Source organism: Equus przewalskii, chromosome 15 (genome assembly GCF_037783145.1).
Source record: "Equus przewalskii isolate Varuska chromosome 15, EquPr2, whole genome shotgun sequence".
Taxonomy (NCBI): Eukaryota; Metazoa; Chordata; class Mammalia; order Perissodactyla; family Equidae; genus Equus; species Equus przewalskii.
In genome coordinates, this window is record NC_091845.1 from 88159870 (window position 1) to 88172082 (window position 12213).

At 42.7% G+C, this 12213-nt stretch overlaps 1 long non-coding RNA gene across 1 annotated transcript; it reads right to left on the bottom strand.

Annotated features, from left to right (window-relative positions):
- Positions 1-885: 885 nt before the first annotated feature.
- On the bottom strand, positions 886-3557 carry LOC139076259 (uncharacterized). Its single transcript, XR_011527677.1, has 2 exons — positions 2278-3557; positions 886-1845 (listed from the first exon to the last, which is right to left on the bottom strand). It is a non-coding gene; the product is annotated as an uncharacterized lncRNA (long non-coding RNA).
- Between the last annotated feature and the right edge of the window lie 8656 nt (positions 3558-12213).

The following is a 12213-nucleotide window of genomic DNA, read 5'->3' on the forward strand; positions in this document are numbered from 1 at the left end:
AGGAGCAGACCTGCACAGCGTGGAAAGCTTTGTGCGACTTTCTACTGACTTCTCAGGGAACAGCACGCCTGCTCCTGCCTGGGTAGCTTTTGTCTCCCTGTCGAGGAGACTCCGTGGCCATTTGTTTGATATGTGTGATTCATTGGTGAACTTTACAGAAATAGCCTCAAAGGGAGAAGCCGGCCTTTCCGTCAATCAGCACCAGTGAGTTAGCGGAGCTGAGACGGCTCAGAGGTTTCATCACGCCGGGTTCCAGCAGGTTTCTGGCGATGCATGGAGGAGGAGGTCTAGGCCATGAGGAAACGGGGCAGTGTAAGACGAGAAAGAAGCAATGACACGAGGACACAGGGAAAAGGACTTTCCCAGCATCTTTTTTCCTTGACTAACTGCTATTTAAATTCTTAATTTGGTCCCCAATAGGGGGTCCAAGTAGAGAGTTCTCACCCACTGAGACAGGGCCGTTTCTGAGCAACAAAAGAGGTTCTTCCGATAGCAACTTGATGGCGTATTTTGGAGACAATCAAGGAGGCAGACAAGCTGCACCATAAGAATAATAAATGCCAACAGTGTGTAGCACCAATCACCTCACAGCACTTGAAGTCAATGTTCGTGCAGACTTCTGAGTTCACAGGGTCAGAGGGAATAGAAATAACGACCATTCGATACGAGCTTTGCAGGCCTCACCCTGACGGCTGTGTTTACAGAAGCAGTCGTAAGCACCTCTCTGAAGAGCCATTAGCCAAATCGACCGAAGAGGAGGATGCTCTCTGCCAGCACCACAATCCAGCAGCCGCGGCAGCGTCCTGGTGCGATGGACGCGGGGCAGCCCTGGAACGAGACGTGCTGGGCTGCAGCCTCACAGTCCGCGCTTTGCCACCAAAGATGTGAGGGGTGCATGAATCTTTATTAAGTGACCATTTCTATATTGATAAAATGGGGATAATAATGGCATTCTACCAAGGTTGCTATGAGAATTAAGAACAGCATATGTAAATTCATAACAAAGTTCCAGCACATCTTAGAGTCACAATAAATTGCAGCCATTACAATAGCGGTCACAGGTGTGCCACAAAAGTCCCCATCTTCCAGCCACTCTGTGCTCTCTCACCTTTCCTTCTAAGCCTGTCGGTTCTGTCCTAATCTTCCAGTCTACCTTTCTTCTTGTACTTAGTTTTTACTTCTCACCATCTGAAGAATAACTGGGCTCAGTTGTCTGCTTGGTGTTTTCTCCCCAGCTTCACCGCTCAGTGCTGTAAACTGAGTCTCCCCTTGACTCCGTGATCTGTACCTGGTGGGCAAGTCCCACCCAGTGCCTGCATCTAGTGTGGAAGCGGGCAGTCAGGGGCACTGGTGAGGACCCTACAGTGAACCAGGTATGAGCTTCACCCCAAAGGACAGGCACAACTAAAACTGAAGACCGTACGTCTGCCTTTTAATATTCCACATAGACCACGAGGTTCTCTTGTGCATTTACTGCTACAACGCTGTTCCTCCCGGCTTCAGCATTGATACAGCATTTCAGTGTCCCAAGAAGGGATGACGTCATTGTCAGGGACAAAAGAAGTTGGCTGAATTTTTATTGATAACCAGCTGGCTTGACCATTTGCTGATGATGTGATAGCACATTAAAACGTGGTTTGATTGCCAGGTTCAGAGGCTCCTGAGCTGGTGGGATCATGAGTCCAGTTGTTTTCAAATTGGGATTGGTGGAGCCTTGAAGTTCCGAGGAGATATCCCAGGGCTCCTCCCAAGGAATCTGGAAGGGAGGCCAAGTCAGAATGCAGGCCTCTTGGGTCCAACCTGAGCATTCCCCTTCGACTGCTTCATACTGGGTTCTAGATAAGACTTTATTTAGAAAATAAAAACAAATTACACAGCTTGAAAAACAACAAACCAACTTTAGGGACTCTATTTCGTAAGTGAGGAATCACAATCTCGTCTATCAGCGTGCCCAACACTACACTCTTCATCTTTAAACCATTTCTGTGTTTAGCTCAGCAAATACTGAACATCCACTCAGCCTGTGGTGTGGTGCTCAGGCCTGAGGATGCTATAAGGAGACCGTCCTGCCCTGTAAGAGGAGGGAACCCAGGGTAGCCGTGACTGCTGGCCGTCTACTCAACATCCCCCTCCCTCCCTCCTTTCTAACAGAACCACAACGTAAAGGCACGCATCAATGTGCCCAGTTGAAAAGAGAACATTTCCCGGCCCCCCTGTAGCTTGGGGTCGCCAATAGAAAGTAAGCTAAGATGTTGGGTGAGAATCTCAGGGAAGCACCTTAGACAGGGCCCGAACAGCTTCCATGCACCTTTGATCTGTTGCTCTCTCTTCCTTCCTGCTGTCTGATGTGCAGGCCTGATTGCTGGAGTTCTCCTCCATCTGTGGCAACCTCAGGGATGGAAACCACGTGCTAAGCATGTCAGTTCAGAAAAACAGAAGCATCCTAGAAACTGGTGACCTTGAAGTTGCCACCCCAGCCCAGGACTGCTCACTTCTGGATTTCCTTTACATAAGATAAAAATAAGCCTCCAACTTCTTTAAGTTGCTGTTAATATTATTTTTTAGTATCAGGTCAAACCCAATCCTAACGGGTACAGACAAGTAAAGAGGCAAATTCAGGAGGACAGTAAATTAGGGTGGGGATAGAATTTTTAGGGAACTATGAGGCTCGAATGTAACTCAGGCACTGGGGTTGGGGAAGGTTTCTTAGAAGAAGTGATGTCCAGACTGAGCCCTGTAAGGAGTTGGAACTAGCCAAGCAGAGAGTGTGGGAAGGGCTTCAGGGATGCAGAGAGTGTGTGCAGAGACCCGGGGGGGAGGGGAGAAGGGAGACGACCCCTTGCATTCTGGGAATTTAGAGCATTTCAAAGAAGAAAGAGCAAAGAGTGCATGGGAGGAGGGGGAGAGGGTGGTGTTAAGGCCTGAGAAGGATCATAAAGCATCTTGTCTGGCTGAAAGGGGCAGCCACAAAAGGATTTTAAGCAGGAGAGTAACATGATAATACTGGGATTTTAGACATTTCATTCTAAATTGAAGTGATGGAAACCAATTAGGAGGCTGTTTTAATAATAAAAGTAGAGCAAAAATAAAAATTAAAAGATTAAGAAAAGGGAAATTTTAAGAATATGGTTGTTGGTCAAATTGGATGGAGAAGATGAATCCATGAGGAAAAGGGAGGAGTCAACGTTGGTGTCCAGGTTCCTGGGTGGATGGTTTTGTTCATGGATGGAAGGAGCCCGGGCAGAAGAGCAGGCTTGCAGTCTTCAACGGTCACTAACAGACGCGTTACATCCGCATGTGGGAGCACTTGCAATCGCCAATTACAGGGTAAGCCTTCAGAGCCTGCCAGCTCATTCCTCCCACCATCTAGCTGCCTTATTTCCGCTCCTTTCATCTTATTTCGCGGTGTCTATCCACTGATCTTCATATGGGATAGAACATAACGGATAATTCTCTAAATCTAAATACGTTTTATCCTTTAACATAAAACATCTGTCCAAATTTGTTCAATATGAAAGGCATATGATACCATGGAGGAAAACACATGTTTCAGTAATAATTCTGCTCTTTCCTGACATTAACCTTTCTTCCTCTGTCTAGTTGGATTTCAGAAAACCCAAAGAAGACTTTGTGGAGCAGAGACACGTTAGTCTAATTGCCCAAATCTCATACCACATTCCTTCTGCTCAACTATTTACACGCTTCCTCTGGAATGTACATTCTCTTAGATGCAAGCAGATGATGGGGAAAGTTGGTTCAACCTGTCACTGTAATGAGATCAGATTCAAGAAGGAACTTCAGTGGGGCCCGTATTGCTAAGGCAAAACTGTGCTCGATTGCCTTGGATGGATGCAGAATGAATGATGAGGACAGTCACTAGCTAACAGTAGTTATATCCGGACAACTGATATATCTGCAGTTCTGGAACCTCAGGAAAGTAGTAATCAGGAAGTAAATAAAAAAGAATCTTAATAATTTTGCTTTTTTATTAGTTTCTTCAACAATGAAGTGTTAGTACCTACTAGATTCTCGTGAGTCTGAGACAGACAGACACACGAGCAACTACATAACTACAAATTAGAACAGTTCTCTGAAAGAAACCTCAAGTGTTATAAAGACTGTAACAGAGGGCGGGGTTCAGACAGAGGAGGGGCTGTGTGCCAGTCTGGGTTCAGCCACAGATAGAGGATCGAGGCCGGCAGCTTAAGCGGAAAGCTACTCACTGCAGAGTATTAGCTTCCAGAAAGAGTGGTGAAGCCATAGCCCCTAGAGTGAGCTGCTGTGAACCATCCCCAAACTACAGCACCAAAGTGGACCGTGGGAGGAGCCACCACTGCTGCCAGGATCAGAGCTGATGTTTTTGCTGCCGGCCGACCCCAGAACCACATCCCCTCTGCTAAGATCTGCACATAAAACAGAGGCCCCGCACCTGCTTCTGTCTCTAGTTAACTCAGTTCTGAGTTCAAGCCTTCCACAAGAGCTTCTATTTGGTCAACAAAAGTCACATTCAGAACTCAGGCAGCAAGGGAGCATGGGTAATGCAATTTTGGGCTTTTCGGTCCCACCGGTTCAGGGGGCAACAGCAAAGGAGGTTGGAAGAGCAATGAGCAAGAGAACTGCTGTGTCTGAGAGCACATGGTAGGGGAAGCCTTGCTGGGGAAGCAAGGGAGATGGGAGGGAGAGTGTCTGGCCAGGTGAGGAGTGGGAAGAAGACAGCCACAGGTAGAGATCGGCATCCATGAGGGTCCTGAGGCAGAAAGTACTTGGCCATCTAGACCTTAAAAGAAAGCCAGGGAGTCTGGAGGTCAGAGAGTGAGGACGCAGTGTGGAGGGGGAGCCACGGAAGCTGACCCAGGCCAGGTCCTGCATGACCTCAGAGGCCATGTTCACAGTGTTAACAATCTAAATGTTCTCCTAAGTAACGCTGGAAGCCATTTAAGGGTTTTAAGCTGAGGATTACTATGACTGTGTTAATATTACAGATCATTCTGGCTGCTGTGTGTAGAATGGACTTTAGAGGTATCCGATTAAAGATGGGGCGGCTGCTGGAAGGCTTCTGGTAGACCCAGTGAGTGGTGATGGTGGAGACGGAACAAAGTGAAAAGATCCAAAGCATCGCTGGGTTTACTATAGACAAGAACGAATGACTGCCATATAATGCAAACGCAATGCCCCCAGCACGGTCACTCTGACGTCAGTGTTACTGTAGAAGGACAACCCCCTGGCTGGATCCCCAGTGTACGCCCGCCATTTGTTTATCAGGTGCATCGACTCTGTGTGGGCTTGTTTCTTTAGTTCATCCTTTGCGTTCTGTTTCTGATGTGCTGTGTTTACTACAAATAAAAATTAATTACTGTATTGTACCGAACACCCTTTGCACTCAGAAGAACAACTCTAGGTTCCAGTTTTACTATGTAACGTGGGTGCAAAAGAAGGAAGCGACGATGGGAAGAGTGAAAACAGCTGGGTGAGTGTACAGATGGATGAGACTGCGGGTCAGAGAGGAGTCAGCGAACGCGGCCAAAACCAGCAGAAGGACGACATAAAGGCTGACGAGCCAGGGCTGGGTTTCGAAAAGGGACCGCAAAGCAGCATTGAAATGAGCACATTTCCCGCCCCAGTGCAGGTGCTTCTGTCCAAGACCCTGTCTGTCAGCATGTTTAAGTTCCATGGGAAACACCTCCTCTGCCTGCCTCCTGCCTGTGATCGCTGAGTGAGATGTGAGCGAGGACACAGGGAGCTCAAACCACACGCGCCATCTCTGAGGCGAGGACGAGGGGAGATTGGCATGGAAGCACGGAGTAGAGAGGAGCAAACTGGAGCAGGACAAGGAGGTCACGCCAGAGCAGGGAAGGAAACCATCTGACCACTCCCAAATCCCTCTCTCCTCTCTCCTCACTTACTCTTTTCTCAAAGTCCTACAACCTGGCTTCCTCTCTCTGTTTTTCTGAAACGATTCTAGGCTCTGGTGACCTCCCGATTTCTCAATAGAAAGAACTTTTCCATAATTATTTTCTGTCTGCTCTGCTTAAAAATGAAGCTAGACAGGTATACCTCTTTTCCCCAAATTTAAATACCTCATTATTTTACTAACTATAAGTAATAAACAGTAATTGTAAATTTAAAAAAATCAAATAATACAAAGAAGAAATAAAAATCACTTCAAATTCCACAGTTTAGGGCAAAAACCTGCACATTGTTAGATGAGCATGCTTCCTGGTGTTTCTCTCTTCACGGAGATGCACTCAGGCCTGGAGAAGAGACGCAGCTCCATGTAAATACGCTGTATGTACTGCGTCTCTAACATGCTTTTGTTTTCATTCAACAATGTCAGTGAATATTGACACCATCGATTTTAACGATAGAGTAGCTTTCATTTGCTTCTCTTGATAAACATTTCAGTTGCTTCTACTTCTTTACTAAAATGCTTCAGAACATAAAGAAAGAAGGAAATCTGAATTCTCTGAAGATATCAGAACATGAATGTCAAAACCGACAGAGCACGCCAGGCAAAACCACACTGCCCTCGCTTATGAGCGTTGGCCAATTTGCAGAATTATTTCCTTGGTGTCATCTGTAGTAGTTGGGTGGCTAGACCAGAAAAGATGTGTTTTACATTTTGGTAACTATTTTAAATGCTGTTGGAAAAGTTACTCAGACGTATATTTCAGCTAAGAACGTCCCTAGGTCTCCAGCGCCTCCTAAATACTGTGTTGTCATGTTTCACTCCTTAAAATACTCACTGCTATTTTCATTTCTCTCACTACTGACAAGGTGGAATATCCTTTCAATGTTCGTTGCTCATTTGCACTTTCCTCTCTGAAATGCCTTTCAACTCCTCTGCCCTTTTTCTAATCATGGTGTGTCTATTTTTAATCTATTGGTTAGAATTAGGGAAATTAACACTCCATCCGTCACAGATGTTGCAGGTGTCTTTCCTAGCTCCTGAGGTTATCTTCAAACTCATTTATTGTATTTCTGCAGGTCAAAAGTTCTCCATCCTAGCGTACTTATCTTCCCTTTCTGTTTTCCTTCTTTCTTTCTCTCTCTCTCTCTTTTTTTGTGTGTGTGCAATACGCTTGGAAGCTTAGAAAGAACTTCAACAAGATATTGCACAAAATTGGACTTATGCATTATTCTAATAATTTTAGGATTTAATTTCTACAAATATTTGATCAACCTAGAATTTGTTTTGGATGTTTTGTTTTTCTAAATGGCTACTCAGTCATCATACCACCATCGCTTTTGCATAATGAATCTTTCCCCTCCACCTGACTTCAGGAGTCATGTTTATCACACTAAATTCTCATGCATGCAGGTTTATTCCATGATTTCTCTGATCTTTCCCATTAATGTCGGTCTATTCCTACACCCTACAGCTATATTTGTAACTGTTATTTTGTAATATATTTTACTAAAGGAAAGCATATATCTCTGTACTTCTCTTTTTCATCAGAATTCCATGGGTGTTTTCCCACATTTATACTTCCAGTAAAAATGCAGAATCATTTTTTTAAATCAAGAAAAAATCCAATTAGTATTTTAATTGAGATTTAATACATTTATAGATTCTTTTAGGGAGAATTGACATTTAACAAATATTTAGCATTAACTATAAGCGCAAGAACTGTCTTTTTATTTATTTAAATCTTCTTTTATGGTCTTTGGTAGTTTTAGACTTTTCCTCATATGAGTTCTACATATTTCTTTCTAAATTTATTATCTAGATAATTTAATATTTTGTTTTTTAATATCGTAAATTATATCTTTATTTGTATTATATTTTCTAATTAATCGTTTATAGAGAAACCTAATTTTTGTATGTTAATTTTATTATTGGACACCTTTATAGATTCTTATTTTACCTCATATTTTTCAATGTTTTCTTGAAAATTCCACACAGAAAATGATATTACCTACAAAAAATGATAATTTCACCTCTCTCTTTTTGATATCAAGATATTGTATTTTATTCTATTACCTAATTGCAACGACTAGCACGGTAATGATGTTCTTGACTTTAATGGAACTTTTCCAGCACAGAAATTGAAACCTGATAACAAGAGAAAGTCTTCCAGAGCATATTAATAGGTGCACTGAGAGAAAAGGTCTCAGATTTCTTAGTTTATCCATTAAATAAACTTAAGTTTCTTTTATACAGTGTCTTAGAGCTTTTATTATGTTTTTTTATACTTTATGAACTTTTAAGAAGGACATTTTTAATGGAGAAATTCCTAAGCTTATTTAACCATCTTTACCAGGATTTGCCTTTTCAGATATGCAATTAAGCCCAACAAACACTTTTAATTTTATGCATAGAATATGTGCTACGAGTGTGTGTGTGTGTGTGTGTGCATGTGTGGATGTACAACCCACATAATCCTTTAAAACAAAAAAACAGAAATGAATAGTTTTACCAAATACTGCCTGGGAAATCTATGAGCGCAGTAAGATTTCCTCCTTTCCGCATTATAATAATGGCTATTTATAGCAATAGATTGTCTAATAATGAATCGCCTACCCTTCTCGGAATGAGTCCTTGTTGATCGTAGATCTGGAAGACTCCATTTTGCAGTCAGCCCTCCGTATCCGCGGGTTAAGAGTCCGCGGATTCAGCCAACCGCGAACGGTGAACATAATCATGGGGGACTGACTGAGAGAGGAGCATCTGCAGATGTTGGAACCAGCCCTCCGCGGATGCTGAGGGACAACTGTGTTCCTGTATTCCAATTGCTAATATTTTATTTAGGACACTTATGTATATATATTTATAAGTGGGGCTGGACTGAAATTTTACCATTTTTTGTTCTCATTGCAAAATTTTAGAGTTTAGCTGACTTCATTTAAAGCATTATGGAGATTGCTTTCTTTACGCTCTGGAACAGTTTAAGCCACTTAGCAGCTATCTGTGGCTTGGGAGTGTGAAAGAAATTCAAGAACAGAAGCTCCAATCCGAGAGTAAGTCTCGTTGACTCTAGCTCTACACAAGTGTCAAATCCGCCCACTTCCCACTCTGCAACACCAGCCCAGTCCGGCCAGCCATCCTGCCTGGATTCCTGAAGTCAGCTCTCAAGTGATCTGACTCCATTCTTGATCCTCACACAGAAGTCAGAACGGTCTTAAAACTGCTCCCCTTCTTAAAACCTCCCAACAGCTTCCCGTCCCAACCGCCTAGGAATAACTGCGTACTTTAGCCCTGCTCACACAGTACACAGATGTGGCTGCTGCCTGCCCCTCGCTGACCTCATCCTTGCCTTCCCACACCCCTGGCCACAGTGCCTTCTGTCTCCTCCTCAGACAGGACAAGCTCATTCTCTCATTAGAGTGTCTGCACTGGCTGTTCCCACTTTCCGAAACACTCCTCCTCCTGTTTGTGCCTGGTGGCTTCCTTCTTCAGATCTTAGCTGAAATGGCAATGTTTCAGAAATCTCTGATCTGATAGAGTCTTGTTATGTCACTCTACTTTACTTTTCTCTGCTGCACTCATTATCGATCCTTTTATTTTGGACATTTATTTTATTAATGCCTGTCTTTGTTCCCTTAGAAGCTTTTTGAGAGCAGGAAAATTTACTCTCTTTTTAAATTGTCCAGTAACAGAAAAGTTCCTGTCACATGGTAGACTGTCACATTTTGTGAGATGGATGAAAGAATTAATTTTGTGCAAAATGTATAAGACAGTTACATTTTCATTGTGGATTATAATGATAATCAATAAAAAATAACTCTCCACTGGAATGCTTTTTGCTGTGAATTCAAATTTGTCTGATTTTAACATGAGGACATCTGCTTGTGTACATGTTGGAATAATAGGCATGGGGATTTTCTCCCAGGTTACACAACTAGGAAACCGTACGAGATAAATGAAACAATGGTTTTCAGTCATTGAACGGCAGCCAACACAGGACTGATTCCTCAGAAAAGGAATGTAAGTGAATTTAGACCTGCGAGCACTCCGGCCTCAGAGCCAGAAAGAACGGAAATCCAGAGCCTGGCAGTGTTGCAGAGTTGGAGAAACAGAGACAGAAGTTCAGGAAAGCCAAGACGAACGGAATTTGCAGGGCAGAAGACCAAGGAGGAAAGAGCTGCTCAGAGAGCCTGGGAGGTCTGCTGAAGGGTCCTCAGGCTTTGGCTCACTGTTGGTCTGCACCTGCGTGCAGGGAAACAGCCCAGGCTGAGAACTATCCCCAGAGCTCACACAGGCCAAGCGCAGTCTGTGCTCCCACCAGCCAGCGTGGACAGGCCTCCTGATACACAGAGCAGTCGTCAGTCCTCAAGAGAGCTTTGCCTCAGCGGGGAGGCTGGGTTAGCCCTAGACTCGAGGCTGACCTAACAAATCAAAAGCGAGATTTGAAAGGATAAAATTGTTTCCAGGTAACTTATTATGTCCCAGAAGAAGGTCAAAAATAGTTAAAGGAGCGCAAAAAATCCAACACCAAATGGTGTAAAAAAACCAAAAATGACACAGCACAGGAGACAGAAAGGAAACATCCAGCATCCAATCCAAACACACCAGGCATGCAAAGAGGCAAGAAAATATGCTTCTAATCAGGGGGGGAAAATCAATAGAAATGGGCCCCCAAATGACACAGGAAATAAAACCAAATAAGGGCATCAAAACAGATATTTTTAAAATTCTCCATATGTTTAAAAAGGTAGAGACAAGCATGAACATGATGAGGAGAGAAATTAAGAGTATAAAAAGGACGCAAATAAAAATTCTAGAGATGAAAACTATGCTGTGATCACAGGTTAGACGCCACAGAAGGAAAGACTTGAAGACATGGCAATAGAAAGTACCAAAATGAAACAGAGAAAAAGAGTCAACAAAATGAGAGCCTCAGTGAGCTGTGTGGGTCAGTATGATACAGCCCAACATATGTGTATTCTCAGTCCTGGAAAAAGGGAAACAGAATAAAGCATTTGGTGAAATAATGGCCAGAAAAGTCCCAAATTTGATGAAAACTGCAAACCCAAGATTGGAGAAGCTCAATAAACACCAAGCAGAAGCAGCATGAAGAACACCACATCTAGGATTGTTATGAGAAACTGTCACATTAACATGAATCCTACTCATTTTTTGTTTGATTTTGTTTGAACCATTCTTTCACTTTCAAATTTTCTGGTATCTCCTTTGCAGATTGCATGTAATTAAGTTTTATTTTTTGAATGAGAATCGCTTTCTTTTAAAAGATGATTATTTCATTCATAGCTATTTTTATATAGGTGCATTTGGTTTTATACCCTCCGTCTTCTGTGCCCTTTGTTTTCTGTAGTTTGGTGTATAATTTGTGTTTATTTATTTTTCTACCACTGTGACTGCAGCACTGACCACATCCGCACAGGGTCCCCTCAGCAATCTGCAAGATAGAAACTCTCTAACGCTTTCCACTTGTGGCTGCCTTTACAACCTTTAATAAACACAAGAGAAAGATATATTTATGGTTTCTTACTGTAAAGACAAATTAAAGCAATTTTATCACCTGGGACTCATCAGTGGTCATTTGTTTTGTCCCTTAGCTTGCCCATGTGTGAATTCTTTATTTTTGTTTTCAATTACTTTACTGAAATCATAAAGATTTATAACATTGTGTAATTTCACGTGTACATTATTATTTATCATTTTCTGTATAGACTGCATCATGCTCACCAGCGGTAGTCTAATTTTTACCATTACCATACATATGTGCCCCCTTATCCTTTTCGCCCACCCCTCAGCCCACTTACCCTCTGGTAACTGCTAATCTATTCTCTTTGTCCATGTGCTTGTTTACCTTCCACATAATGAGTGAACTCATGCTATATTTGCCTTTCTCTATCTGGCTTATTTCACTTAAAATCATACCCTCAAAGTCCATCCATATTGTTACAAATCGGACGATTTTATCTTTTTATGACTGAGTAGTATTCTATTGTGTGTGTGTGTGTGTGTGTGTGTGTGTATACCACAACTTCTTTATCCGTTCATCCATAGCGGGGCATTTGGGTTGCTTCCACCTCTTGGCTATTGTGAATAATGCTGCAGTGAACATAGGGGTGCATAAAGCTTGTATTGTTGATTTAAGGTTCTTTGGATAAATATGCAGTAATGAGATACCTGGGTTGTATGGTATTTCTATTTTAATCATTTGAGAAATGTCCATACTGTTTTCCATAGTGGCTGCATCAGTTTGCATTCCCACCAGTAGTGTATGAGGGTTCCCTTTTCTCGACATC